At 41.9% G+C, this 27,177-nt stretch overlaps 1 protein-coding gene across 1 annotated transcript in view; it reads left to right on the top strand.

The window, feature by feature from the left end:
- Positions 1 to 1,839: 1,839 nt before the first annotated feature.
- LOC114246566 (fatty acyl-CoA reductase 1) overlaps positions 1,840 to 27,177 on the top strand; it is a 272,794-nt gene continuing 247,456 nt past the window's right edge. Inside the window, exon 1 of the mRNA XM_089737816.1 lies at positions 1,840 to 1,941. The gene's annotated coding sequence lies outside the window, so the exon portion shown is untranslated. The remainder of the gene's footprint in view (positions 1,942 to 27,177) is intronic.

Genomic DNA, 27,177 nt, shown 5'->3' with positions numbered 1-27,177 from the left:
CTGGTGTTAACTGGTTACTGGAGCCCATAGACATTTACAACGAAAATGCGCCACCCACCTTGTGATTTAAGTTCTAAGGTCTCAGTATAGTTAGAACGGCTGCCCCACCCTTCAAGCCGAAACACATTACTGCTTCACGGCAGAAATAGGCGGGGTGGTGGTACCTACCCGTGCGAACTCACATGAGGTCCTACCACTTAACCACTTAACACCAGGTGGGCTGTGAGCTCGTCCACCCACCTAAGCAATAAAAAAAAACATGAATTACTTTCGTATCGTTCAGTCCTCTCCAACGTTGAACTTCTCAAACAATCACGTTACGACGACGCTTATCGCGGTATTTTCCGCGCAGTTTTCCGAATCATACCATAACGTTCCGTGTAATTACACGTAATGCTGGCCTGCGACTTGTTGGAAACATACAAACAACGCTCCGTACGTACTATAATAATCGTTCAGTTATTAAAACCTGACCGGTACATTATTCATCTCTGTAATATCGCATAGATCTTGTGTTACTACCTTTGTAGCCTAACGCAATACACCAAATTTAGTGCTGATGGGTCAATGGTCAGGGACAAACCACACGCGATCGTCTGGTCCGGAATTGGAGTTCGCTTGGAACCAGACACTGATATACATAGTTATATACATTCAAATAAATATATCTGTCGGAGAAGCCACATTTATTAACACCATCGTCAGACATCGTAGGGGCCAATAGGGTGATCGAGCTAATAGAAATATTGAGTTCACCAATCACGTTTGTTGTCTTAGAACAATTTAGAAATCTTCTCTTGACGTTAGCAAACGAGTTCTTAGGACGGAGGCACCGCTCTTCAAGAAGGCTGGTTGGTAAGTGTGATGGCGTCTGCGCGCCTCCATCGGCTAGGCTCTGTTGTAGCACGAAGTTAGCCGAGTTCCGCCGATACTGCAATCGTGCTGCCATCTCTCGGAAATCGTGTTGCGTTTAGTTTGGCTACTAAACTAATGATTGTCTCCGACATATCTATAGATATTTATGTATTTTTGTGACGGAGGAGCACGCTAAAAACCTGTGGCGGGTAGCCATCATACAACGCAAGATAATTGACAGATGCCTGAATCTCGCTTACGACATTTTCAAGATAAAGCGCATATATACAAGTTCCGAACAACAACATTTGGACCTCATCATACGAGACTACTTGTCGAACCGTTCGTTCCGATATCGAGTCGAGGGAACGCGTTCCCGGCCCCGTCACGTCACAGCCGGAGTCCCGCAAGGCTCCGCCCTCTCCCCGTTACTATTTAGTTTGTATATCAACGATATACCCCGGTCTCCGGAGACCCATCTGGCGCTCTTCGCCGATGACACCGCCATCTACTACTCGTGTAGGAAGAAGGCGTTGCTTCATCGACGACTTCAGACCGCAGCTACCACCATGGGACAGTGGTTCCGGAAGTGGCGCATCGACATTAACCCCACGAAAAGCACAGCGGTGCTCTTCAAAAGGGGTCGCCCTCCGAACACCACGCTGAGCATCCCTCTCCCGACTAGGCGCGTCAACACCCCCGCCCCCGCCGTTCGCCCAATCACGATGTTCGACCAGCCCATACCGTGGGCCCCGAAGGTCAAATATTTAGGCGTCACCCTCGACAGTAGGATGACATTCCGCCCCCACATCAAGACGGTAGGCGATCGTGCCGCCTTCATTCTAGGACGTCTCTACCCGATGATATGTAGGCGAAGTAAAATGTCCCTTAGAAATAAGGTGACACTCTACAAAACTTGCATACGCCCCGTCATGACCTATGCAAGTGTAGTGTTCGCTCACGCGGCCCGCATACACTTATAATCATTCCAAGTCATTCAATCCCGTTTTTGCAGGATAGCCGTCGGAGCCCCGTGGTTCGTCAGGAATGTCGACCTCCATGACGACCTGGACTTAGAGTCCATCAGTAAGTATCTGCAGTCGGCGTCCATGCGCCACTTCGATAAAGCGGCACGACACGAGAACCCTCTCATCGTGGCCGCCGGTAACTACATTCCCGATCCTGCGGACAGAATGGAAAGCAGTCGACGTCGCCCAAAACACGTCATCTCGGATCCTCCCGATCCACTAACGGTGCTTTTAGGTACTTCAAGCACCGGTCACCGTTCTCGTCGAACCCGTCGCTTGCGACGAAGGGCTCGACGAGTAAATTAACTCCCAGACACAGCCCACTGAGTTTCTCGCCGGATCTTCTCAGTGGGTCGCGTTTCCGATCCGGTGGTAGATTCTGCGAAGCACGACTCTTGCTAGGGTTCGTGTTAGCAACATCGTCAGGTTTGAGCCCCGTGAGCTCACCTACTAAAGTTAGGGTTACGCTGACATAGCCTCTCAAGGCTATCAGCTTAGGTAGGAAAAAAAAAAAAATTACCGGCGGAGTGAGGGGAGGACGTACGTATTTAACGACGCGTATACGTCAGCGTATTCTTGCACAACGGCGATGAAATGTTGTGCAGTGGAGGCGGCGCGAATGGCGTCACCCAAAGCGTTAACACGCTCAAAGTTGATCGACTGAAAAAAGTCAATCGCTAGAGCGAGATTTTCGGACGCGGTCGGAGGGCAGGTCGCGGGGGAGGGACGTATCGCGGGGGTGGGACGAGTCGCGGGGGAGAGAGTTGTAGCCGTGTTCGTGTACGGCAACGGTTTAGCCCAAGCCGAGACGCTGGGCACCGACGCCGGCACGAAAGCAGGCTTAGCCTTCGGCACAGAGGGTACCGTGGCTTTGATGTCTGGGCCGGAAGCTCGGAGGCGGTTTTGACGGGCGACGCGGCGATTTATTTTTGGAGCTCGGGGGCATCCACGGTAGTTCGCGGGGTGACCTTGTGTTCGGCACAGGACACAGCTAGGCGGTTCCGTCGCGGTTTTTTGGTCGCGAGCGCAGAGGGCCGTGGCGTGATCGCCCAAACACTTAACACATCGGGGGCGCGCGTGACAGTTACGGGAAGAGTGCCCGTACAGTTGGCAGTTATGGCACTGACTAGGAGTGCCTTTTTTATGGGGGACTTCGACGGCAATACCGGAGAGCCTACAGACGGTCCGAATGTTAAAAATTTGCTTACCCTCGGGGGTAGGCTGGAGGGCGACTAAAACCATATTGTATGGCTCCCTACCGCGGCCGGTGTGCATGCGGTGCACGGAATTTACTGGTAGGCCTTGTTCTATCAGATCTGCCTTGACGAGATCGGCATCTAGCTCCTTCGGGATTCCACGTATGACAACGCGGAGTTCGCGCTCCTCCTGGAGCGTATAAGTGTGGAAACTTATACGCTCCTTTCGGAGGTAACTTGAGAGGGCCCTATGGTCGTCGGGTGTCGTTACTTTTATTTGAATCCCGTTGGCGAGATTACGGGCGCTGGCAAAATTAATATTTTTGGCCTTAAGGGCCAGGGAAACTCGGTCCCAAGCTGCCTTCTCTTGAAGGATAACCGGGGGAGGGGTCTGAGTTTTAGATTGCGCCACCGGTCGCGGCGACGGAGTGGCACGGGCTGGAGGCGCAACGGGAGTCTGAGGGCGGGGGCGCGACGCGTTCGCGGCTTTGCTAATTTTAGCGGCCGCGAGAGCTCGAGACTCCGCGGCACGCTTCTTACCCTTTTGTACCAGGGTGAATCCATCCGTCGATGAGGCGGGGGCGAGGTCGACCTCCATCTCCGAGTCAGAGTCGGAGGACGAGGAGGCGGGCGCAGGTGACCTACAAGCAGGAGTTTTGGAGGGCGCGACGGAGGCCGCGGATGATCGCGCTGCTGGAACGGTGGCCACGGCGGACGACGCAGTAGTTTTACTCGCCAGTATAGGCGACGCGGGAACGGCAGGCACGACGGAGGCTGCGGTGCTCGATGTAGACGCTTTGCACGAAGGCGACGCAGGAGCAGCGGGCACGGCGGAGTCTTCGAGAGAGCTCGCAGTGTGATTGGCCTTGAAAGCCAGAAACTCTGAGGCGAGCTGTGGGTGACGAAGTCGGAGGAATTCCACGAATACAGCGTCCATGATCGCTGAGTACCCAGGTGGGGCGGCCCCGGGTCTTGAAAACACTCGCCTTGCGGCGAGGCCCCAACTTCTCGGACCTGAGCGGTTCTATTGAACACAGGTGGCAATGCGGCGCGATTACTACAGGACAAAGAAAAAGCACAACAAAACAGAAATTACAAAAAGAAGCAAAACAAATAAATACTTGCAGGAAAACACTTTGTCGGCAAATGTTCCACGAACACAAAAATAACTAAAACAAAACAAATAAAAGCTTGCAGGAAACACACTTGGTCGGCAGATGTATCACGAACACAGGCCGCGCGAACAATGGCCGGGCTAACAAAAGCCGGGCGAACAAAGACCGGGCGATCGAGTGGACGATGAGCACGTCCGCACGTGACGGGTGCCTCTATCGGAATGGTTAGCGTGGTGTGGACATGTGATGCGTAGAGAGAAGATGCATGTGACTAGGAAGGTATGGAAATGGTAGTGCAAGGTAGAGGGGGAAGAGGTCGACCGAAGAAGACATGGGTGGAGTGTGTGAATGACGATATGAGAGAGAGAGGAGTGAGTGTTGAGATGACGGCTGATAGAAGAGAATGGAAGAGAAAAATTAGCTGTGCCGACCCCACCTAGTGGGATAAGGTGGAGCAAAAGAAGACTAATGACGTAAACTATGAATGATACTAATGACGTAAACTGTGAAAGCCTAATTAAGTTTCATCTCTGTACTCGCGTGATCAAGCCAAATCTCACATACAACGTTTAATTTTGACCGAAACAGTTCACGTTTTTCATAATTGCTGCCCAAATTTTACAAGGCGCGTCCGAGTGCAGTTACATTGTGGATGACGTCATTTGTGGCTTAAATATCATAGAACATTCAAAACACTATCCATGTAATTTAATTAATTATCCTTTTTAAGTGCTATATTCAAAATATTTTGTTATTTTATTCAATAAATGCTCTCTCGACTATAAGATTATCTTGTGCTTATTTCAAAAATTCCGTCGCTAACGCTCCAATACTAAATATAACTTTGTTTACGATTACAAGTAATATTTTGGTCACGTGTGATTAATGGGATCAAACTGATAAATCGTGATGTCTCCAAAACGAATTAAAGGTCAATGGAATACACATGTGATAAATACTTGCTGTGTGAGGAAATATAGATAATTCAAAAGAATTGCTTCACTCGTTCTTCTTGTACACAAATAGATTCGACCTACATCTAGCCTCTAGTCCTATACTACACTACTATAGACACAGTCCTCTGCAGCTCTGTACTGATCCCGAGCTCTTCTCGTACACAAACAGACACAGATCCGACCTACATCTAGCCTCCAGTCCTATACTACACTACTATAGACACAGTCCTCTGCAGCTCTGTACTGATCCCGAGCTCTTCTCGTACACAAACCGACACAGATCCGACCTACATCTAGCCTCTAGTCCTATACTACACTACTATAGACACAGTCCTCTGCAGCTCTGTACTGATCCCGAGCTCTTCTCGTACATATCTGAACCACATTTATTCCTTAAAGCCGTTATCAGCCCAGTCCTTCGGTTTCAACGTAACCGATAATCTTGTTTGCAATTAATTTATTTCATTAATGGATATAATCATAATGCATACAAATCAAAGTGTTGAGCTTCATTAAGAATAATTAGGATTTGTTGAATGATTTTAATTCGTTATTCTTTATCTCACACGACAACAACGATAAGTGACCCATAATATTAATATAATTAGTCAAAGATTATTCATGTCAGAACCGTTTTTGAGAGTTAGTCAAAAAATTACACACTTTCCTTGGTCTTATTGTAAGTAGAATGAATTAAGACATGGTAAAACTAAAGAAATTGATACTTTTAATGCTTTGCAATAAAAAGGGGATGAATTTGAACACTATTTGTTATTGCAGCGATAGATTGGGACGAGACCAGCACAATTCTGTATAACGCTAAATTCAGAATTATTTTGTATTAGCACAAATTAATTCGGAGCAAGCGGTCACTTCGAAGTGTCCTTATATGTAGTAGTTTTTCTTTTAAATTTCCTATCGTTTTCAACTTAAAGAGCATAGATACTCGATCTCCAGTTCAAGGACTAAATTCAATTCAATACCCTAAGTTCATTAGTGCAACGCATGATTTATCTCACGAGAAATAGACGAGAGAGAGAATAGATTAGAGAGAAGGCGTCGTGGCCTAAAGAATAAGGCGCCTGATGTATTAGTATGCGGTCGTGTCGGTGTTTCAATCCAGTAGGCAAATACCGATTCTCCTAAGGAAATACGTTTCTAAAACATGCCAGTATGACCTCCACAATGAAGAGAGTCCTGCAGAATGTACACGTGTCTGTACTTCACTAGTGGTAGGACCTCTTGGGAGTCCGCACGGGTAGGTACCTCCACTCCGCCTATTTCCGCCGTGAAGCAGTAATGCGTTTCGGTTCGAAGGGTGGGGCAGCCGTTATAACTATACTGAGACATCAGAACTTATATCTCAAGGTGGGTGGCGCGTTTACGTTGTAGATGTCTATGGGCTCCGGTAACCACTTAACATCAGGTGGGCTGTGAGCTCGTCCATCCATCTAAGCAATAAAAAAATAATAATAAAAAAATATGAAATATTACTTAGCAATAGCCAGACTATTGGCTCTGCGCAAAGCTTGCTTTTATGAGCGGCGGTGACACTTACCATCTTGTGGCTATACTCTGATTTATCCTTTTAAGCAATAAAAAAGAACAGGACATACTCTTGTCGTGTAGTTTCTCTGATAAAAGTCTGAGACCATTTGTATTGTGAAGGTTACGGAAAGAATGTTGTAAATAAGCTCGCTCAGAATTGCTGCCATAACGTTATAGCATCTTCATTAAATTCTCTTATGTATATACATATTATTAACGAGGGGTGAAAAGGTATTTGGCTTAAGCGACATTTATGCAATTATATTTTGGTAAAATATCATAAAGAAAAAAACTTCTTCAGCTATTTGAATGGAATAAAGGTCAATTAGAAATATCAAACTTTTGTAGTTAATACCAAGTAAAACGCGCCATTAATTACAAAGATAAATGTCGCTTAAAGACATATATAGCCTTTTGCCGATCAATATGGTGGTATTTCGTTTCCAAATACAGACTTTTGTGTCGTTTTTTTTTTAAATATGTAACGACTTTTTGTTTCTGTTAATGTCACCATTCCATTATCTATATATTGTATCCCTTTTTACGAAAATTGCGCGGACGGAGGAGTATGAAATTTTCCACACTCATAGAGAATATAGAGAAGAAGTGCACAATGCTAATATTTTTTTTAAATAATAATAAAATAATTAATAAATAATAATAAAATTTTAAATAATTAATAAAAAAAAAAAAAAAAATTATGCAAAAAGATACATTAAATCAGTAAAAAAAACATTACACACACTACACACACGCATGCATACTATTTATTGTCAAACTTTTGTTCTTGACGTCTGTTGTCAAATTGAGAATAGATTAAATATTGTTTGTCTTTGTTAATATTTTTTATAGGGTAGTCTTGGCGAAATTCGTGATTATAGAAGTATAATATACAATCATAATAATGTACAAACTTACAATTCCACTTAATTTATAGTCGAATTTCGACTACTGCGGGACCTCTAGTATACTGTTAATTTTTCGCCTTCTATTTCTCTTTTTACCAAAGCGGGTGAAATGAGTCTACTTTAGACGCGGTGATGGTTTTTGCTGTTACCACATCGCAGAAATAGGCAGGGTGGTGGTACCTACCATCGCGGAACATATTAAACGCTTGAAGCATCCAAGCGATCTATTAATGCGATATCTATAGTTCACGTTCTGCCTATATCATCTTTGCGACCTATTTACTCTATGTACGATAGTTATTTAATTCGTGTCAGATGAATTATTTGCTGCATTAATTCAGTTGTCTTCACACGGCGCTTTATCGTGGGCCACGTGACGTATATTTAATATTAGAATAATAACATTATTTCAATTGATTATTGAGAGATCAAGAGCGCGCGTGTGTGTGTAAAATGAGCAGTGCAATTTTTATTGCCGTTTTTAACGTTTTGTAAGTTTTTCTTTGATTCGTTTTTGTCCTTTTTTTAAAATAACTTGACCTCTTCCACCAGTCTAAGTAATAAAAAAGTCGTTTGATAGTTTAAATATTATGTAGGATTGGTAAGAACGGAACTTATGAAAAGAATGTGGAACGGAGTTTTAATATGTGAGTGTGAGAAAACGGTAAGAAAGGGAAAAGAGAATGACAGACAGTATGACAGAGAAAAGGAAGATGGCGAAGACGGTTAAAAATGAGCGAGGGCGTAATGAAAGCGCTAATTAATTTTTAATTATTTTTATAACAGAAGATTTTGGAACAGTGGAAGTTTTGTTTTATGCGCTGCGATCTCTATTCTATTGTGTGTAGTTTTGTGGACGAGCGCACAGTCCACCTGGTGTTAAGTGGTTACTGGAGCCCATAGATATCTAGAACGTAAATGCGCCACCCACCTTGAGATATAAGTTCTAAGGTTTCAAGTATAGTTACAACAACTGCCCCACCCTTTAAACCGAAACGCATTACTGCTTCACGGCAGAAATACGCAGGGCGGTGGTACCTACCCTTGAAAATGAAACAAAGCCGCTGGACGTAGCTTCTCGGTGTCCTCCAAAAAGTTCACTGAAAAAGTCTCAGTAAATAACCACCATTTTATCCCATCTCATTTCATATTATTAATATACTTTCATCTCAGCTGAGATTAATGTCTCAAATTAATATCATCTTCATTTCATTTTACTCCAATTATAATTTTTCATAAAAATAAGAATATAAATTAAAATAAGATTGACCTAAAGGTATAAGTTACCAGGTCATAAAATCCTTTTAAAAATATATATTTTTTATATATTACCCACATTAATCAAAATAAGAAATTTGTAGGTATTCTGAAAAAAAAACCTGTGATTACTATTATTTTGGAAACAACACAACTCAAAATAATAAATTTGAAGGTATATATTTAATAAAAATACGTGTGATTATATTGTGGAAACATTGGCTAACTGCTCGTAATACAATAAAGTTCAATTAAAATAATAATTCAGGTGAATTTTAGTGGTCTAATTAACGATACCTTAAACGTAATAAGTGAAATGTGATTTTAAAATCAAAGGTAATTAATAAGTTTAATCGCGCGTGAATTAGTAATAACTTTACGAAAACTTCACAAAAATTGTTTCATGTGAACTTCAATTAGTGTCTTTTTTAACCGACTTCAAAAAAGGAGGAGATTCTCAATTCGACTGTATCTTTTTTTATGTTTGTTACCTCATAACTTTTGACTGGGTGAATCGATTTTGATGATTCTTTTTTGTTATATCTTAAGATACAGATAATTTGTTTTGAATTGTAATCCAGATTGATATATAGAAATATTTATAACTTATAATTTCTATGGTTGTAATTTGTTCTGTGCATAAATAAAGGAAGAAAATAAAAATTCCAGTGCTTGTATATTTTGGAGTACATAGAAAAGCTATTAGTTTAGTCAGGCGATTTTTTTATATACTAGTGGTCATTCAGTGGTCGAAATTCGACAATAATTAATTTAAATTATAAATTTGAACATTGGCATAAGTCTATTGTGACATTTCTATAATGATCATTGTTCTATAATCACAGATTTCGCCAAGGCTACACTATAGACAAAATAATATTAAAGACAAACAATATTAATCTATTCTCAATTTGACCACAGATTGATAAACAATAAACAAAAGAGTATAAATGCGTATGTGTGTGTGTACTACAATACAATATGGTGGGGTGTGTAATGTCTTTTATTGATTTAATGCATAGATGATGCTTGATTAAAAAAAAAATTTGCATTCTGCACTCCTTCTCTATATTCTCTATAAGTGTGGGAAAATTCACACTCCTCCGTCCGCGCAATTTTCGTAAAAAGCGGTACAAAGTTTTTGCTTCACGTATTAATATATAGATATGTGCATGTTTTAATAAACAATATATTTGTTGAGACAACAATTATCAGGAAGCTCCTGCAAATAATTCGCTTTGGTTGTTCAATGCCCGTTGGGAATGTCCGTGAACGTAATTAAATGAGATATTTTTTTTCTGTTGCTTAGATGTGTGAACGAGCTCACAGCCCGTCTCGTGTTAAGTGGTTACTAGAGCCCATAGACATCTATAGCGTAAATGCGCTACCCACCTTGAGATATAAGCTCTAAGGTCTCAGTATAATTAGAAGGGCTGCCCCACCCTTCAAACCGAAACGCATTACCGACCCGTGCGGACTCACAAGAGGTCCTACCACCAGTTCTTTAGACAGGAAACAAATTAACAATCATTTTTCTTTTTGTTTTGTTTCAGGTACTTCAAAAGTTTTGTTGACAATAATAACGAACAAGATTATTTTATAATACATAATAATATCAATGATATTAATAAGAACGAAAAGTTTTTCAATCTGTAATATTATAGATTTTTTTTTTAAAAGTTAATTTCGCATCTTATATCATAGTGTGATTATATACACGTAATCGATTTTGTATTGTTCCAAGAATCGGAGAAGAATAACGGAGGACATGTTATTTACATTCAACCGTAAGTAGTACATTTTTATTTAAAAATCGACCTATTAATGGGTCGTTTTCAAATTTGAAGCCAAAAGCGAGTTATTTGATTTAATTCTTATAACCTTAAAACGCTACCGTAATTATAAGTACAGTGTTGTCATGACAACTTAACAGGCGCGTGGTCATTGTTAAATTAGGAGTTATACATTAAAAACTGAAGTCGTCGTGGCCTAACGGATAAGACGTCCGATCTATTCGTGTTGAGCGATGCGCCGGTGTTCGAATCCCAGGCGGGTACCAATTTTTCTAATGAAATACGTACTTCACAATTGTTTACGATTGATTTCCACGGTGAAGGAATAACGTCGTGCAATAAAAATGAAACCCGCAAAATTATAATTTGCGTAATTACTAGTGGTAGGACCTCTTGTGAGTCCGCGCGGATGGGTACCACCACCCTGCCTATTTCTGCCGTGAACCAGTAATGCGTTTCGGTTTGAAGGGTGGGGCAGCCGTTGTAACTATACTTGAGACCTTAGAACTTATCTCAAGGTGGGTGGCGCATTTACGTTGTAGATGTCTATGGGCTCCAGTAACCACTTAACACCAGGTGGGCTGTGAGCTCGTCCATCCATCTAAGCAATAAAAAAAAAGTCTTTGGAGTTAATGCCTGGATTGATCTGATTGAATCAATTCAATTTTATAATCAGGTGTTACTTTTTGGACAAGTTTTATAAAATTTGTATTTCCTCGCTTATTTCTTATGTCACTACCTGAAATGCTTGGAATATCTTTAGTGTTTATAGGTTATTTTTCTTTATTTTTTATGTTGTCTTTATTATTTATTATTGCCGGGGAAATTTAGGGTGATATTTAAATTCTCGTTTTGAGCCAAATGAAAATTTTGTATACAGTCTAACCCGACTAGGAAATCATAGTCAAAGTTGTCGTCGTTTATAACAAAAATATTGATGTTTTTAAATTTTTTAAATTTTTATTTTAAAAGTAACCATTCCTATAGATTTTTTTACGCCATTAATTGTTTTTAAACCTACTGTGTTATCATAAGTAGGTATTTTTTTAAAGATAACAATCTTGAATTTATTGCGGACACATTAGATCCTGAATCATAGATTCCTGATGTTTCCAAAGTGTCCTTTTTCGTAATTTAATTTTTATTAATGGTGGCCTTATTAGTTTTTGGATCAATTTCTTTTAATTCCATTTCTAATTCATAATTGTTAACGTTCCTTATTTGATCTTTTTTGGCCTATGATCATTTTTAACTTTGAACCAACATCTGGATTCAGGGTGGTAACGAATCCCTTTATTCTCCTTTTCAGAAATTTTACACGGACCAACTAAGGGCTTTATATTTTTCTCTTTAATTTTACCTTCGGAAATACTTATCATTTTATCAAAATATGTGTTTTGGTTTACCTTAAGCTCTAAGCTTCTTAAATTATTAAATACATAAGTCTTCAGTTTCCTTTAAATTATTCCTATCAATTATATCTGCAATAAAATTCGGTAATCCCGTGACAATCAGATCAATTAGAGTGAGTTTATCACCTAAAACAACATTTAAAGCCTTTAATATCTATATTTAAATTAATATTTTTAAAATAATATTATAAAATTATGTAAGATTGATTTATTTCTCTTCATTGAATGACAGGTGAGCGAAACTGTTTAAGAAAAATCTTTTTATTAGCTTCAGACGTATGTATGTTTGTAACGGAATCTTTGAACGTGATATTGACCCCCTTCAAAACGTCGGATTAACTCGAAATTTGGTATACTTATTAAGGACCGATGACAAAATTCAATATTAAAAAGAAAATTGAAAAAAGAAAAAAAAATTGAAAAAATTGAAATTCAACTTAAAAATGAAAAATAAATAATAGTTTAAAAAAAATTACAAAATACACTTTAATAATATCATTTCGTATCATCACAATAAAATCATTTTTTCTTATACTATTTTTAATTCAAATTTATTACAATTTATTTTCTATTTTTAAGTTGGATTTTCTATAAAAGCGTATTTTTTTAGTTTTCTTAAACTATTGTTTATTAAAGTTATAGAGGTTTTATATACCAACACACATTTTCACGCAGTTACACACCAAACAAATCCGTTTTAAAATCATAGTTGTCAATGCTCGCAGTTTTAAGTATTATTTTTGTCGTTTTTCATTTATTAAATAAATAAATTAATTAATTATTAATTGTGGGCTTAGTGCGAATTTTTTAACGTCTCGATCGCGTAAAAGTTAACTCAAGTTTGTAGGGAGTTGGAACATGGGAAGCTGTTCCAACCAGTTAAGTTTTACGCGATCGAGAAGTTAAAAAACTTGCACTAAACACACAGTAATCTGTACACTTAAAGGAGTTTATATTCTTTTTATCTTTTTATTGCTTAGATGGGTGGACGAGCTCACAGCCCACCTGGTGTTAAGTGGTTACTGGAGCCCATAGACATCTACAACATAAATGCGCCACCCACCTTGAGATATAAGTTCTAAGGTCTCAGTATAGTTACAACGGCTACCCCACTTTTCGAACCGAAACGCATTACTGCTTCACGGCGGAAATAGGCGGGGCGGTGGTACCTACCCGTGCGGAGTCCCAAGAGGTCCTACCACCAGTGATTACGCAAATTATAATTTTGCGGGTTTGATTTTTATTACACGATGTTATTCTGCGGATAAAATCTATGTACTTATTACAGTTGTTGTACATTTAATAGAACAAATACTTGTTGTGTACGCATCGATAAATGTAAGTGGTTATGTGTATTGCACTTTATTATATAAATAAACAGATATCGTATGGATTTATTTTATACTAGCGACCCGCCCTCGCTTCGCTTCGGAAACATTAAAACACACATGAAACCAAAAAAAAAAAAATTAAAAAAGAAATTAAAAAAAGTAGCCTATGTTCATCAGGTACAATGTCGGCTTCTAATGGAAAAATAATTTTTCAAATCGGTCCAGTAGTTTCGGAGCCTATTCGAAACAAACAAACAAACAAATCTTTCCTCTTTATATTATTAGTATAGATATTAGACGATTAGTAGAATTAAAAGAATTAGAAAGCTTACTTTATCGTTTGATTATATTGCCTTTAAGCGCAGACAAGTATACGGGCTACCTGATGGTTAGTGATTTCCTTCGCCCATGGACATCAGCGGTGCCAGGGGCAGAGCCAAGTCCCTGGATATGGCTCTCCGCAAGCCTCGTTTGAAGAAGGATGCTTTGTACCAAGCGATTCGACCATGTCGGTGCTCAAAACTCGCAGACTGGTAATTTTTAATAACTTCCACGATGATGTAAAAGGTTGGGGAAAAAGTCTTTCCGCATTATAGTATGTATGAAATTGTAATAAAATCTCTTTGGCTATACTATTTGTATCTGGCTGGTTTTGGTATCATTTAAAAGTTTAAATTTTAAAGAAGATAATTCCAAATTCATATAAGGGAAATTTGTGATTTTTATTTATTTTTCGTACTGTCAAGTTGAGTGAGTCTAATGAAGAAATTCGATACATTTTAAAATTTTACTACAAAAAAGGTAAAAATGCAACGCAAGCCACGAAAAAAATTTGCAATGCTTATGGACCTAGTGCATTGTCTGTGAGAGTAGCACAAATTTGGTTTAAGCGTTTTTAATCCGGAAATTTTGATGTCAAAGATGCACGTCGCTCTGGTCTCCCTATTACGGATAAAATGGATGCCATACCGACGTAGCTGAAGAACTGGGAATTGACCACAAAACAGTTTTGGCACATTTGAAAAAAACAGGGCAGTCTTGGCGCTTTTGAAAAAAAGCTGCTGGACGTAACTTCTCGTGATCCTCCAAAAAGTCCATTAAAAAATATATTTCACCCCATATCTTTTCATTTAGTTTCATGCCAGTTGATTAATGTCTCTAATTAATCATCTTCATTTCATTTCACTCCATATTATCATTTTTCATCATCATCATCATCATCATCATCAGCCTTTATCTGCCCACTGCTGGACATAGGCCTTTTTTTTTTTTTTGATCATTTTTCATAAAATTAATAAATAATATATTCATAATAATATAATAATAATAATGGAATAAATTCAAGGTGGGTGGCGCATTTACGTTGTAGATGTCTATGGGCTCCAGTAACCACTTAACACCAGGTGGGCTGTGAGCTCGTCCACCGATCTAAGCAAAAAAAAAAAGAAAAGATAACTATCCCGCGAATACGGAGAACAAATAACAAACCACAAATTATAGTCGAATTTCGACTACTGAGGGACCACTGGTTTTGATAAAAGCGTTCACATTTGAAACACATTCATACAAAAATCATTGAGATAGTTCGCCGGGTTAAACACTGAGCTACTTAAACTCCAACGAAGTCCCATTAGACAGATGTTATTAATATGTTATTGTGTGTGTGAATTAATTGTTTAATGATTTACGATTGATTGTGTATTTTTTAAATGATGTTTACGATCATGAACAAAAAATGATTATTATTTCAAACTAGCTGACCCGGCAGACTTCGTAGTGCCTCAATCGATAAATAAAAGACCAAAACTTTTGTATAAAATAAACTTAAAACAAACAAAAGGAATCCGTCCGCGACGGGGGACACATCAAAGGGAAAACAAAATTGTTATTTTTATTCAATTCCGAGCATTTTCATATTTATCTACCTTTTAAACCTTCTCTGGACTTCCGCAAATAATTCAAGACCAAAATTAGCCAAATCGGTTCAGCCGTTCTCGAGTTTTGGCGAGACTAATTTTTTTTTTTTTTTTTTTTTTCCTACCTATGCTGATAGCCTTGAGAGGCTATTTCAGCTTCGCCCTAACGTTAGTAGGTGAGCTCGCGGGGCTCAACCGGAGAGTTGCTAACACTGACCCTAGCAAGAGCAGTGCTTCGCAGAATCTACCACCGGATCGGAAACGCGACCCACTGAGAAGATCCGGCGAGAAACTCAGTGGGCTGTGTCTATGGGTTAGTTCACTCGTCGAACCCTTCGTCGCAAGCGACGGGTTCGACGAGGACGGTGACCGGTGCTTGTGGTGCCTAAAAGCACCGTTAATGGATCAGGAGGATCCGTAATGACGTGCTTTGGGCGACGTCGACGGTTTACCATTCGGTCTACTGGGTCGGGTATGTAATTTCCAGCGGCTACGATGAGAGGGTTCTCATGTCGTGCCGCCTTCTCAAAATGGCGCAGCGATGCCGACTGTAGATACTTACTAAGGGAGTCGAGCTCCAGGTCGTCGTGGAGATCCACATTCCTAAGGAACCAAGGCGCTCCGACGGCTATCCTGCAGAATCGTGATTGAATAACCTGAAGGGATTTCAAGTTGGTGCGGGCTGCGTGAGCGAACACTACGCTTGCATACGTCATGACGGGGAGTATACAAGTTTTGTAGAGAGTTACCTTATTACGGAGGGACAGTTTGCTTCGACTACAAAGCATTGGATAGAGTCGTCCTAGAATAAACGCGGCGCGGTCGCGTACCGTTTTTATATGGGGACGGAATGTCATCCCTCTGTCGAGGGTGACGCCTAGATATTTGACCTTCGAGACCCACGGAATGGGCTGGCCAAAGAGAGTGATGGGACTAACGGCGGAGGTGTTTGCGCGCCTACTACGGAGTGGGATGCTCGAAGTGATGTTCGGAGGGCGACCCCTTTTGAAGAGCACCGCTGCGCTTTTCGTGGGGTTCATGTCTATTCGCCACTTCCGGAACCACTGTCCCAGGGTGGCTACTGCGATCTGGAGTCGCCGATGAAGCAGCGACATCTTCCTACACGAGTAGTAGATAGCCGTGTCATCGGCGAAGAGCGCTAGATGGGTCTCCGGAGACCGGGGTATATCATTGATATACAAACTAAATAATAACGGGGAGAGCGCGGAGCCTTGCGGGACTCCGGCGGTCAGTTGACGGGGACGAGAACGAGTTCCCTCTACTCGATATCGAAACGAACGGTTCGACAAGAAGTCTCGTATGATGAGCACGAGTCTGTCTGGCACTCCCATGTTGTACAGTTTATAAATTAAACCGTTGTGCCAGACTTTGTCGAACGCCTTCGCGATGTCGAAGAAGAGGGCGCCGGTCGGGATTTGTTTACGCCTATTTAGTCCTATCAGAATGTGCTCCGTGAGGCGGTGCACTTGTTGTACGCACGAGTGTTTTGAGCGGAATCCGAACTGTTCGTCAATGAGAATTTTGTTCGCGGTAACAAAATCCCAGAGGCGTTTCCTAAGGAGCCGTTCGTAAATTTTTCCTATCGTCGAGAGGAGACTAATCGGACGGTAACTAGAAGTTTCGTTTGTCGGTTTGCCCGGCTTATGTATACCGATAACGTCCGCTTCTTTCCACACCGCGGGAAAGATGCAGTGCGTCATAGCGGCATTTAAAATTGTAGCCAACATTGCTATCAGTTGGACTGGCAAAAATTTTAGCGCGCGGTTGTGGATGCCGTCGGAGCCGGGTGCCTTCCTAGGTTGTAGGTTGTGGATCGCGTCTCTAACTTCGTCAGTGGTAATGGGGGGTAACGCGTCCGAGGGCGGCAGGGAAGCTCTGCGCTCGACCTCCCTGTCGACTAACTCGGTGTGTACGGGGTCCGCGTGTTGAGTGCTGGTGGTGCACTGCTCTTGCAGTGCATCGGCCAGCAGCTCAGCCTTGTCATCGTCATCGAATGCCGGTGGTTGGCCTGAAGGGCGTACGAGGGGAGGCATAGTAGCGGTAGTTTCGGATTTGAGAGTCCTAGCTAGTCGCCAGTATGCTTGGTGGGAGGGCGCGAGTTGTTCTAAATAACTATGCCAATTATCGTTAGGCGCGTCGCTTAAGCGGGAGTGGACTTCGCGTTGTAGACGACGCATCCGAATCCGGTTTGAATGCGTGGGAAGACGATCGTAGGCCCGGATTGCCGCGTTCCTAACTCTTAAGAGATTCCTAAGATCGGGGGACAGTCTGATGCGGTGGAAGCTGTCCTCCACATCGACTTCTTTAGAAGATCTAATGATCGCGGAAGATATGTGATCGGTAATGATGTTTATGGATTCGACGGTGTCCTCGGGGGATAGATTCGAATCCGGGCCGTAAGGGAGGATTGGCAGAGCGGTGTCGGCTAGGCACGTGCCCAGCTTATTCCAATCCACCATGGTCCTCGTAACAGTGACTGGGTTGTGGGGGCGACCGAGCTGCATAACGACAGGTCGGTGGTCTGAGTCGAGCTCTGACATTGCTTCGATGGAACGCAAGCGCAGAGTTACGTTCCTAAGCAATGCCAGGTCTATAGTGCTCGGACGGAGCGCGATGTTATACGGATAACATGTTGGAGTTGGGGGACCGACTATTTCAAAGGTGAGGTCGTCTATAAACGCGTCGAGACGCCTACCGTTAACGTTAGTACGATGGCAGTTCCACCTAGTGTGGTGGCAATTTAAATCGCCTGCCAGGATGACGGAGTCTCCCATGCCGAACAGTGACTCGATGTCACTGCTCAGAAGGGGCTTGTCCGGGGGGAGATAAACGGATGCGATGACGATCGGCTGGTGTCCCGTCAGCGAGATACGGCACACTGACGCCTCGATATGTGAGAGCGAGGGAGTATCGAGAGGGACAACGTGCAGGGCCCGCCTATAGTAAATGGCAGTCCCGCCTTTGGAGGCGGTGAGTCTGTCATTCCTAACCATGACGTAATTCGCGACTTTCGGGTCGCGACGCGAGGGCTTCAGACAGGTTTCCTGCACTAATAGAATATCTACAAGATTATCGCGGAGGAATTCGAAAATTTGATCGCGTTGCCGCGCGAGTCCGTTAGCATTGTAGAATGCTAACGTAAGGGAATACGGTTTTTCTCTACCTTTTTGCGCCATTGATTACCGGTAAAGATTTTTATAAAGTGCGGGACACGGACTCGTATACGTCCATGTGATCGAACGCGGCCGCGAGTCTCTGTTCGGGGGTTACCGACCTACGTATCGCGTCTGCGAACGATCGCAGACGGTCGAAGTTAACAGCGGTGACGAAGTCGCGCACGAGCGCGAAGTCGTTGACGGCAGAGGGTTGCGGGGGGCGGAACGCGGGCGCGGGGCGAGGTGCGAGCAGGGGCTGGGGCGCGGGGCGTGTCGCGAGCGAGGGCGGGGGTGCGGTTTGCGTTCCCGCCTTCGTATATGGCAGCGGCTTTTTCCACGCTGAAACCGTGGGAACTGCAGCCGGCACGAAGGCAGGTTTCGGCACTGAGGGTGCCGAAGTCTTTGGGCCGACGGTTCGCGGAGCTGGGAGGGTTGAACGCTTGCGCGGAGCCCTAGGACATCCACGGTAGTTCGCGGGGTGCCCTTGCTTAAGGCATAGGACACAACTTGGGGGTTCGGTCGCGGTTTCCCTATCTCTAACGCAATCTAACGTAGCGTGATCGCCGAGGCACTTCACGCAGCGGGGACGCGCGTGGCAATTACGCGCCGAGTGGCCATATAGCTGGCATCTGTAGCACTGCCCGGGAGTGCCACGTTTATGGGGGGCTTCGATGGAGACCCCGGATAAGCCGCAAACTTTCGAGAGGCATGAAATTTTCTTTTTGGCCTCCGGGGTTGGCTCCAACGCGACAAGAATCATATTATAGGGCTGCTTGCCCCGCCCACTGTGCATCCGATGCACACTAACTATAGGGAGTGACTGAGCGATCAGATCCTCCTTAACGTAGTCGATGTCTAACTCCTTGGGGACTCCGCGTATTACTACGCGGAGCTCGCGGTCCTCCTGAAGAGCATAGGTGTGAAAACCTATGTTCTCCTTTCGGAGGTATGAAGAGAGGGCCCTATGGTCGCCCGGCGTTGCGACCTTTATCTGAATCCCATGCGCGACGTTACGCGCATGGGTATAATTAATTTTATTTGCCTGAAGGGCCTGGGAAACGCGGTTCCACGCAGTTTTTTCCTGGAGAATCAGCGGGGGCGGGGCAGCTACTTTAGGAGCGGGCGCGGGTTTGGGACGCGGCGGTGGGGTTACACGGCGAGCGGAGTCCGACTCCGGTGTCACGACTACCTGCGGGCGGGAGGCGGTCGCGGATTTAGTCTGCTTCGTCGTGGAGCTCCGGGACTCCACGGCGCGAGTACGCTTTTTACCGCGCGTTACGGTTTGGAACCCATCCGAAGTTCCAGGCTGAGGGCTTGACGCGGATTCGAAATCCATCTCCGATTCGGTATCGGAGCCTGAACTCGAAACGATCGAGGTCGCGACGGACGAGACGCGCGATGACGTAGTCGACGCGGGCGCGGGGGTGGGGGTAGCGCTAGGCGCTTCTTGAGTCGCATCGTCGGAACGTGCGCTCGAACTTAACGCGGCGGCGGGGGGCGCGCGGCGTGCCTCCGAGGCACGTTTGAAATATGCGGCGACGGACGCGGGGGGGGAGGGATTGCCACGGGCGGCCCTATACTCTAAGTACTCGGCCCTAATTGACGGGTACCTATCCCGGAGGAACCCGACAATATCCCTAATATCTTCTTGCTCCATTTCTTCGGTCTTCTTGCCCGGGGGGGGCGGCCCCGGGACTTTTGTTGAACTCGCCGAAAGGCGAGGCCCCGGATAGGATTTGTAACCCCCCTGTGCTGCAGGACAGCAAGGAGCAGGGGGGGGGGGAATGCCTATGCCGTGAAAACGGCAATCGGCGGGGAAAAGGAAAGGAACCCGCTCGGGCTGTATAGTGCTACAGCAGGCAGAATCGCGAGCGGGGGTCTAGTCTTGAAAAAGACTGTTGTTTTGGGAAGGGTTAGGAAATCGCTAGCCTGTGAGTGCCACAGGAAGCTGAACGTAGCGATTGGTTTTGCCTTGAAAAAGGCAGTTGGTAAGGGTGGGTTCGCGGTTACAAAACTTTAGCGCACAAAAATGGACCTCGATACGCAGATCGCAAGCGACCAACGGATCGGCACGTCCGCACTACTGAATTGTACGCACGATGTATTCACGGTCACTACACTGTCGAGCACAACTGTGAGTTCAGAGACGCAGCTCGCAAGCGGGCCACGGATCGGAAAGCACGTCCGCGCACGACCGAGTCGTGAGCGAGAATGGCGAGACTAACGAACAGCAATTCATTTTTATATATATACTAGCGACCCGCCCTCGCTTCGCTTCGGAAACATTAAAACACACATGAAACAAAAAAAAAAAAAAAATTTTTTTAAATAGTAGCCTATGTTCATCAGGGACAATGTCGGCTTCTAATGGAAAAAGAATTTTTCAAATCGGTCCAGTAGTTTCAGAGCCTATTCGAAACAAACAAACAAACAAATCTTTCCTCTTTATAATATTAGTATAGATAAGTATAAGTATAGATATATAGATAGATAGATAGATTATGCGACACGTGAGGAATTATGTACGTTCTAAGAAGTGTCAAAAGAGACTTCGTAATTGGAATAGAGTATAGTAATACGTAGTAATTCGTTAGTGATCGTCGAATTTTTACGGTGGGTCGTGATTCCGATCCGGCGGTAGATTCTGCGAAGCATTGCCCTTGCTGGGGCAGAGGTTCGCAAATTCTCTTAGGCCAAGCTCCGTGAGTTCGCCTATCAGTACGGGTGAAGTCAGAGGCTACAGGAAGGGAGGCTATAAGTACGCATAGGAAAAATCACCGAGATACGCTAATAGACCTCATTAAAGCTACATTATCTCCAAACAATAAGGAAGAAACTGTGTCTTGATAAAAGTTTATTTTTAAATTTTGTCAATGTTTTTAATTACGAATTGATCGTTTTGTTATTAATTAACATCGTTTATGGAAAAGAATTACTAATTGATTTTTGTGAAATCCGGCGCCAATAGTATTTACCTTTATCTATTGAGGCCAATATGTGTTGTCGATTTTATGAATAATACAATAATTTTAACAAACAAAAAATCGAATTTAATAAATGAGAATATCATCAATGTATATACTCGAAGTTTAATATGCATTGTTAAGGATAATTCAAAAACTACCGCTCAAATCTTGATGAAAAAACAATAGATTTAAACTTAAAAAATCATCGTGAAGGCTGTAGAGATGTAGGCTGTAGAGATGAGTCGGATTTATTAGAACAGATCCGAGTATTAGGTATTGTACGAGATTAGTCTGCACCTAATCCAATTTTGTGAATTTGTATTAGGGTAAACCAAAAAAACCTTTATTTCTTTCTTTATGTACTACGAAAATATCGTCCAAGATGACGAAAAAAACAATTCTGGTAAAGTTTGAACTCTTATTATTAATATTTAGAGATGCCGCATCGTGATTTTTGATTTCCCATTTAAATAACACGGGATTTTTTTTTCTTTGGAATTTTATTGTGTCTCAACGAATTATCGTATAGTAAAAAAAAATACATATTTTTGTAAGCAATTAAACGGCGCACAAAAAAAACTGATTTAATTTTTTGCTAAGTCAACTCGATTACCCACTCTAACCGGCACCATCTAGGCGGGCTTCGGACAGTCTGCCGACCGAGAGGGCTGGTGGTCGTGGCGCCGACGACCGCCAGTCCGGCATCCCGAGGGGGAGGGTGATGGGAGAGATGTGCTCCGCACTAAACGCTTCACTTTCCCCCCTTTGCCTTGTCATGAGTTCTGTCTCATGCGAGGTTTGGACGTTGGTTGTTGAGCGACAGGAGGTTTTAGTCAGTTCGACTCTGACACATATCTCACAATCCCTAAATGCCTAATCCTGATCATTCAAATAATGATCCAACAATCACATTAATCAAATCCTAATAACGAACTCAGAACTTGAGATTAGGGATAGGCAGATTGAGATTGCTTGCTAAGTAAAGTATTGGTTGTGAAAGAGATTAGGAAGATTATGTGGATTAGGTATTTGGATTAGATATTTCTTAAGATTAGGAACAGGTGGACCTGGTATCTGATTTACCTAGTACGACTCATCTCTACTAGGCTGCACTACAGTGTATTCGCGGGAGCGGTTGACCGCTATAACTTGAAGTTGGTTTTTTTTATTTTTGTTTATTGCATATATTGGTGGATGAGCTCACAGCCCACCTAGTGTTAAGTGGTTAACGGAACCCATAGACATCTCCAACGTAAATGTCGCCATCCACCTTGAGATATGAGGTCTAAGTTCTCAATATAGTTACAACGGCTGCCTCACCCTTCAAACCGAAACGCATTACTGCTAAACGGCAGATATATAATAGACAAGGTGGTGGTACCTACCCGTGTGTCTCACAAGAGGTCCTATCATCAGTGAAAAAGCAGTATGTATTGTAGCTCTGGTAATAAGAAATAGAAAAAAAAAAGACGTCAACAAAAATTTCGAATACTGTACTGGGTCGATCCACTTACCAACCGTTGATTTGATCTTGTTTCATAAGAAAATTCGAATTTTAAGAAAACATCCGGCAAACTTTTCCAATTGCTATCACATGTCAATAACCAGCTTCGACAACATTTTGCTCAATGTGCCTTCATATATCATCTTCGTGGATGCAAAGACGAATGGCAATTTTTTACCTGAACGTTTTAAAAGGCGTATTAGATTAAGCTGATATAAACGAAATTTAATTATTTTATTTGCTCGTTTTTTATACGATGTTAGATTTACGTGGCAAAGCCACGAAAAAATGTAATAAGCTTTTAATTCGATTTATGTGTACTTCCGGTTTAATATATTTGTAAAGGATGGCATTAATACTATTGCCACAAAAAAGGCAGTATTTTTTGATAAATATTTTCATAAAGTATTTAAGATGATAAATAATAATATTAATTATCTATAAAATAACTAAATAATAGTAATGGTAATACTGCAGATGACAATAATCTTAACAGTATGACAACTGATTCTATAGTCTGCTCTAATAAATTAGCGTTGCAAGCCTTCGTTAATCGCAAATATGTGACTCTGGCGTTCAAAGGTTAAAAGTACTTATCTCTGACACACACTTTTACACATTTACAAAGAAGAAAGAACAAACTACATAATATGTATATGTGCCTAGGTAACTCTGCAATTGCTAAGGGTACCTATTTACTCGAGTACTATTAGAGCTGTATCCTTGGTTCATCTATGATAATGAAACTAAAAATATTATTTAAACATATCGTTTACTTATTTTTTCAATTTATTTTATAGTCCGTACCTACAAAAATTAGAGACATCTATTATTGATAGATATCCTCAAATTAAGTAAAGTATAAAGTAAAAACGTTAATATCTTTTTTTTGTGACTTTCTCATAACAAAAATATTTCTGATTAAGCTTAAGCTATGTTATTCCTATCGTTTTAGCATTTTTTTTTTATTTCAAGACGCCTCAAATAGATATCAGGTAAAATGTTGTATAGAAAGCTGCCATTGTTCTTTCGCAAAATATGTGTCACAAATAAATAAATAAAACCGCCAGCGGTTACTTACGCTTGGTCTGTGTGCACCCACTTAGTTCTATGTTCTATCTATCTATCTTAGTTATATCTATCACGAAAAATTTTAAAACTTTAAAATTTGGTATAAATGTCTTAACATAAAAAAAATCTTCAGCTATTTCAATGGAGTAAGCTTAATTTAATTCAAAACGCGTCTCTTATTACGAAGATATTAATGTCGCGTGTTAAAAGAAATGTCGCTTAAACTAAATAGCCTTCACCCCTCGATTTAAAATCGACGCTTGAAAGGCAAACGTGACTAAGCGACAATGCGTGAACTTTACAGTAGACTAATTTAAAGTTGAAATACCTGAAAACAAAATTTATTTTAACGAATCTAGCTGTAGGATTGAAATGATTTTAATAGACCTAGAAGTTTTTTTTTGCGCATCGGATACCAATACTGTACTAAGCAAGCAATGTCAATCTGCCTATTTCTAATCTCAAGTTCTGAGTTCGTTATTAGGATTTGATGAATTTGATCGTTGGATCATTATTTGAATGATTAGGATTAGGCATTTAGGGATTGTGAGATACGTTGTAACGTGTAAGCGAGTGAGATAGCGTAGGTATGCTGAATATTCGTTTTTTTTTTCATTTTTTTTTTATTTTATTGCTTAGATGGGTGGACGAGCTCACAGCCCATCTGGTGTTAAGGTGGGTGGCGCATTTGCGTTGTAAATGTCTATGGGCTCCAGTAACCACTTAACACCAGGTGGGCTGTGAGCTCGTCCACCTAAGCAATAAAAAAAACCCATTAATTACGTTGGTATCGTTCAGTCCTTTCCAACGTTGAACTTCTCAAACAATCACGTTACGACGACGCTTATCGCGGTATTTTCCGCGCAGTTTTCCGAACCATACCATAACGTTCCGTGTAATTACCCGTAATGCTGGCCTGTGACTTGTTGGAAACATACAAACAACGCTCCGTACATACTATAATAATCGTTCAGTTATTAAAACCTGACTGGTACATTATTCATATCTGTAATATCGCATAGATCTTGTGTTACTACCTTTGTAGCCTAACGTAATACACCAAATCAAGTGCAGATGGATAAATGGTCCGGGACAAGACATAAAAAAGTGAGATGTGAGAATGGATCCAAGTCTTAGATCCAAGTCCGTATATATTTTCCGTGAATATGCCGCAAATACAGAAGCCATTAATATAGAAAAGCGCGTTTACAAAGGATATTCGGTTGGATACGTACATATAGAAATTCTTTTTATTAACATAATATATGTACCGATTAGATGCACGAATAAAGAAATCATAGCGGCAAATATAGGAATTGAGTCGTATTTTTTATAATCCACGAATAGCGAAAACGCGAATGAAGAAAGAGCTAATAAGGATCTTTTATTGTATAGCGATAAGGAATGAGTCAACTGTACGCAAATTCATCGTCCATTAAAATATTCAATTTATTAGACGACGGTTAGCCCCGGTAATCAACAAAATAAAGAGCGGACGGTTAGCGTGGTATGGACATGTGATGCGTAGAGAGGAGATGCATGTGACTAGGAGATGTATGGAAATGGTAGTGCAAGGTAGAGGGGGAGGAAGTCGACCGAAGAAGACATGGATGGAGTGTGTGAATGACGATATGAGAGAGACAGGAGGCTATCCGCTACAGGCTCAACTTGAGAGAAATTGCTAACACTAGCCCTAGCAAGAGCAGTGCTTCGCAGAATCTACCACCGGATCGGAATCACAGCCCACTGAGAAGATCCGGCGAGAAACTCAGTGGGCTGTGTCTATGGGTTAGTTAGAGGACGGTGGCCGGTGCTTGAGGGTCCTAAAAGCACCGACAGTGAATCCGGGGAATCCGTTAAGACATGCTTCGGGTGACGGCGTGGGTTCGATTTTCATATCGGGCAAACATTTGTGCGATGAACCGGTTTGCTTCCTCTTCGTCTGGGTGTTTAATATACATGTATATTTTTATCTCCATTATTTTTGTCCCCGCGGTACCGGTTATCTGGCTCCTAGTTTGGAACCGCATAACCGGATGTAACTTGTACCCGGTTATTATATTACATACGAATAGACGTACCCAGCTGGGTTGGTGTGGAGTTACAAACAGACCGTACGTACGGCTTGCGTAGATGCGCCACCGATCTAGAGATATAAGTTCTAAGGTCTCAGTATTGTTACAACGGCTGCCCCACCCTTCAAACCGAAACGCATTACTGCTTCACGGCGGAAATAGGCAGGGTGGTGGTACCAACACGTGCGGACTCACAAGAGGTCCTACCACCAGTAAATTCTCCAGCATATCTCACGTTAGTTTTGTTTTGGTATTACGGCGAGCCAAACTAAAACTGAGAATAAATTTCTGGTGATCTTAGTTCAGAATTTTAAGTTACATTGACAAAGACAACCAGAATAAACTTTGCGTATACGGAAAGGATATGGCGTCTTATGATAGGACGTCTTACGAACTTGTGAGGCCCAATTCATTCAACTAAGACAGAAATCTTTAAGGTCATTGCATCTCTATTTCCCAAATGTTAATACCAACTGAAATGCCACTCTTATTTCGAGAATTGCACCCAACCATTAAACAAGCCGCGAAACGAATAAATCTAAATATATTCGGTGTATTTTTTTAATAAGCACCGTGCTCGAAGCGATCCGGGTTTTTTCCTTAGACCTATTAGAATTCTGACGTCATTATTAAGGTCGCCTGTACAAGTTGACGGCGCGGCGGCGTTGTTAAACGGTTTTATTTAGCTCGACCTGTACGGAATTTGTTTTTTATTTATTTGGGTCAAAATTAGAAATTGAAATTTAAGCACCTTCCCGTTGTCAGATTGATCTGAAATTTGGTACACACATTTAATTTAGATGACAATACAATATAATAAAATCAATGACATTATAAATCTAAGATGGCCGCCGATACAAAATGGCGGATTACATATTTTTCCTTAAACCCCTCAATATGGGTATCAAATGAAAGGGCTACACTAGTAAAACACGATGATTATGTCAAAATTTAAAATTCAAGATGGACGCCGTTCCAATATGGCGGACTAGGTACATATTTTTCCACAACCACCACAATATGGGTATCAAATAATAGGACTACACTAGCAGAATACTGTCATTATGTCA

The sequence above is a fragment of the Bombyx mandarina genome, chromosome 23, assembly GCF_030267445.1.
Source record: "Bombyx mandarina strain Sakado chromosome 23, ASM3026744v2".
NCBI classification, from domain to species: Eukaryota; Metazoa; Arthropoda; class Insecta; order Lepidoptera; family Bombycidae; genus Bombyx; species Bombyx mandarina.
The sequence above is the reverse complement of the archived record's forward strand: the minus strand, read 5'-3'. Positions and strand labels throughout refer to the sequence as shown.